Source organism: Pinus tabuliformis, chromosome 8, assembly GCF_031772625.1.
Source record: "Pinus tabuliformis cultivar Carrire ecotype Pingquan chromosome 8, CPIR1, whole genome shotgun sequence".
NCBI classification, from domain to species: Eukaryota; Viridiplantae; Streptophyta; class Pinopsida; order Pinales; family Pinaceae; genus Pinus; species Pinus tabuliformis.
The window spans coordinates 890095263-890099978 of record NC_142294.1 but is presented as its reverse complement, the minus strand read 5'-3'; positions in this window follow the sequence as shown (position 1 = coordinate 890099978).

Below are 4716 nucleotides of genomic sequence, written 5' to 3'. Positions count from 1 at the left end.
TGGTTGGGTCTTATGGAAGGCTTGCGCTTCACGCTTAAGGGTTGGGGCTGAAAAGGGGCTAAAGAGGGCTTTGTTGGGTTTCGGAGGGTTTAAACGGGGAATGGAGAGGTTTTATGGAAGAAAACATAGATAGCGAGGCTAGGGGAGTGCAAGGGAAATGAAGGAGGAGGGAGGAAAAGACTGTTGTGATCTGCCTTTTGAGTGTAAACACACGGCGGAGCTGGTATTTGGTCCTCCAAATGCTGAAGTTTGTAGCAAAGCTAACAGCTATCATATGCATTCTAATATTCCCATTTGTTCGTAATTCGAGATGGGTCATTACAATCTACAAGGAATTTTGACGTGGTATCAGAGGTAGATTTGTAGAAATTTCTACATGGTATCAGAGCTAGATTTGTAGAAATATCTACATGGTATCAGAGCTAGATTTGTAGAAATACCTACATGGTATCAAAGCTTGATTTGTAGAAATCTCTACATTGTATCAAAGCTAGATTTGTAGAAATTTCTACATGGTATGAGAGCTAGATTTGTAGAAATTTCTACAGAATCTCATCCATAAGAGAGGTGGAGGTTGTCATATGTTGATGAATTTTCCAATTAATGTCCATATTTTCCAAGGAAATATTGAATGCAAATTTGGATGCAACTATATATATGGACGAAGAATAAGGCTCATATTGGTAAATATTTTTTCCTTAAAAATGATGAAATTAGAAACATGTATTTTGAAATTTCATATCAATCCCCAGTTAAAATAATTATGAGAAGGTACATAAGCCAGCGAAATAAGCACAATAAAATTGTAAATTAAATACAAGATACAACCTTATGTTAACATTTTTGCATGGGAAAGATAACAAGTTTCAACTATTTTCTGTTGAGAAATATAACTAGTATCGGTCTTCATAATTGTTGTCTAGCTCATGACATGATGTAATTCTTATGTATTTTTCAAAAGAAAGAAAAATAAATTTATTGTAATGATCAAAAGAAAATTATTTTTATAGGCATGGATTTCATGCTCTATTTATTTTGTTTCTAGGTCTAAGCACCATTATGTGCTTCTAGGGATTGTGTCATGAGTCATTGTCATTGTAATTTTGTATTAAACACGTCTTGGGCTTATTGTATCAAAGAAGAAATTTATTTTTATGTCAAAAATGTAATATGAGCCTCCTCCACCAATTCGGCCTCCCCTCTTAACAAGTCAGCCTCATTAAGAGAATTTGTCCACACATGAATACTATAAATAAGAGATGCATTCGACTTATTGAGGATCCAAACAAGCAAGTGGTTCAAGCTGCAATTTTGGTAAAGATAAGGAAGTGTGCAAAACATAGAAAGACAATTTTTTTCTTTGGAAGAGAAGGAAGACCAAGCGAAGAATAGAGGGACCGAAAATCTTCTCATGTTCTATCACACACGCGAAGAAGTTTGAAATTAGAAGTTTAACGTAAAGGGCCGAGGGTGTAGGCCGATATTTCAGAAGTATTGGAAAGGGCCGAGACCCTTGATGACTTGACTTGAGTTAACTTTGAAGGACTTGATTAAGAATTTGACTAGTCTATCTTGGGAGGTTGAGTTGGTGGAGTGGAGGAGGTCTTATTCTTGGTCTAAGGGTCTTGGTTGTCTCATTTTGAATTGGTTCTTAAAGAAGAAGATAATTTTGGTTGGGTTTTCCCCTAAGAGGGGTTTTTCCTTGGCTGAGTGCCTACATCTTGTGTTATTTTCTTTGTGATATTCATAGTTTTCGACAATTGTTTGATGATGGGAACTTAAATATTAATAAAGAATCAAAATACATAATCCCAAATAATTGTCATGTAAAGAGAAATTAAGTTAACAAATGACCTAATGTCGCCCTAAGGATTTCTCAACATGGTATCCGAGCTAATATCAAAGTCAAAGGTAGCTGGAAGATCATCGTAGTAAATCTCCAAAGTCAAGAAAAACTCAGTTCTAGTACAAGACCAAGTAATAAAGGAAGAAAAACTCAGTTGTAAAGGAGGAGTTTATGTATGCTTCTCTCAAAAGATAGTTACAAAAATCTATTTCATTACAGGTAGTCGAAATATGTAAAGGAGGGGCCGAGATCCTCATTTTTGTGGGTTAATGCATCAAATCAATAAATGAATGAAGGCCACATTGAAAGAAGTACTAGCGTAGTAATTTTGAGGAATTTTAGGCCTAGTTTAAAGAAGTATATCAGTCTCATTTAGGACAATTAAGAAGCCCTAACCAGAGATTAATTTGTTTATACTTTTGTGCTTAGATTCAAGATTGCTCGGGTGTGAGTTTAAGGAGGAAGTTTACTAGGATTAAGAAACATAGTAAGTATAGTTTCAAGGTCATTGAAATGTTTGAGGTAAGCCTCAATCAAAAGGGGTCGAGATTGCAGAATAATGGTACCACTTCAAATTAAACAAGGATTGGTTCTAAAATATATCATCAAGAAGGAAAGGATAGTTATATCCCATTCAAGGAATGTTTAAAAGAAAGGAGCAATAGAGAAATAAAATTTGTAGCAGTATCCACAACATACCCTAACCAAAGGAACATCAGTTAGTCATTTTAAGGTGGAACATCTTTGAATTTCCCCTTGAAGGAAACACTGAAGGAGGTACAACTTTATCCTTGGGAAGCAATCACTTTCATGAAAGGGTAAGGTAAGGCTGTTATAAGGTATGTATGACATAACATGTTCATTTGTGAGCTTTGCTTAAGACTCTTTATATAAATATGCATTAGGGTTTTTCTACATGTTTTGAGTCTAGGGTTTGTAGTCTTATATTTGTTGAAGATTTGAATATATAAGATTATAAACCCTAGATGGATATTGAATTAGAAAACCCTAGTCAATGTAAAAATCCTAACCATAATGTGATTATTCCTTCATAGAAACCATAGTTCTTGATTTGTAGGGTTTGTAGATAATCTAGAATGTATAGTGGCAAGTTACCTTGATGACACCTTAGTCCCTGTTGGATTGATACCTTGTCAATTTTTGGCCTTGATGGTATCTAGCATTGTGTATGTTGTACTCTTCTTGGAACATTTCAAATTGAGGTCAACCTTGTACCTATTGAACAATTATGAATTCCTCCCTAGTTAGGAGGGAGTGTTGGGAAATGTAACTAGTATTGGTCTTCATAATTGTTGTTAGCTCATGACATGATGTAATTCTTAGGTATTTGTCAAAATAAAGAAAAAGAAAAATTATTGTAAAGATCAGAATTAAGCATGGGTTTCATGCTAAATTTATTTTGTTTCTCAGTCTAAGCACCCATTGTGTGCTTCTAGGGTTTGTGTCATGAGTCATTGTCATTTTCATTTTGTATTAAACCACCCTCAGGCTTATTGTATCAAAGAATAAATTTATTTTTGTGTCAAAAATGTAATATGAGCCTCCTCCATCAAGTCGACCTATCCTCTTAACAAGTCAGCCTCATTAAGGGAATCCGTCCACACTTGAAGACTATAAATAAGAGATGCATTCAACCTATTGAAGATCCAAGAAAGCAAGTGATTCAATCCACAATTTTGGTAAAGATAACAAAGTGCACAAAACATAGAAAGGAAAGTTTGGTCTTTGGAAGAGAAGGAAAGACCAAGCAAAGAATAGAAGGACCAAAAATATGCTCATCTTTTGTCACACATGCAACATCAAATGGTTGTAGACCTCAGGTTTTATGCTAGAATATTGATAGTAAGAACCAATATATTGGAAGTTTGATATAGTTGGGGTTGTAGTAGCGGATGTGTCGATCTCTCCCTAAGAAGTTTGAATATTTGATAAGTATGTTTGGATTGATTTGGTTGAGAGGGAGAGATGACTACCTTAGTCTGTGTGCCTGTATGATGGTACTTGGGAGGACATCGTGGCCTAGTTGGTATTGAGATCTAAGTTATAGTTTGACCTTGAGGATGTCTATATCTCGGTGTGGGAGGGTATCTTGGTCTTATGGAGCTCTGTTTAGTGTTTGACCTTGATGATACCTAGATCCCTGTGAGGTTGGCATCTTGGCATGAAGGCCTAGATGGCATCTATATCTTGTTGGATTGATACCATGGTTGTACCCTGATGGTACCTATACTGGAAAGTTGCCTTGATGACACCTTAGTCCATGTTGGATTGATACCTTGGAAATTTTTGGCCTTGATGGTATCTAGCATTGTGTATGTTGTACTCTTCTTGGAACATTTGAAATTGAGGTCAACCTTGTACTGGTTGAACAATTATGAATTCCTCCCTCGTTAAGAGGGAGCATTGAGAAATGTAACTAGTATCGGTCTTCATAATTGTTGTTAGCTCATGACATGATGCAATTCTTATGTATTTGTCAAAATAAATAATAAGAAAAATTATTGTAAAGATCAAAATAATATTACTTTTATAAGCATGGGTTTCATGCTCAATTTATTTTGTTTCCAAGTCTAAGCACCCATTGTGTGCTTCTGTTATGAATATAATTCATAACAAAATAAATAACTAGCATTTGCACCTAATGTTGCAAAGGAAACGCCATAAGGCATACACTGTGGAGGAATATTAAAATGTGAATGGGCATTTTTGAAAGCAAGGGTCGATGATAATGAGTTTCAATTGAGGAAGTCATGCCTAAAACCCTATTCGGGGGTTAAAGTGGCTATAAAATGGAATAAAAATCGTCATAAATAGCCATTGAAGTTTTTTAAACACCTTTGTATCTGGAT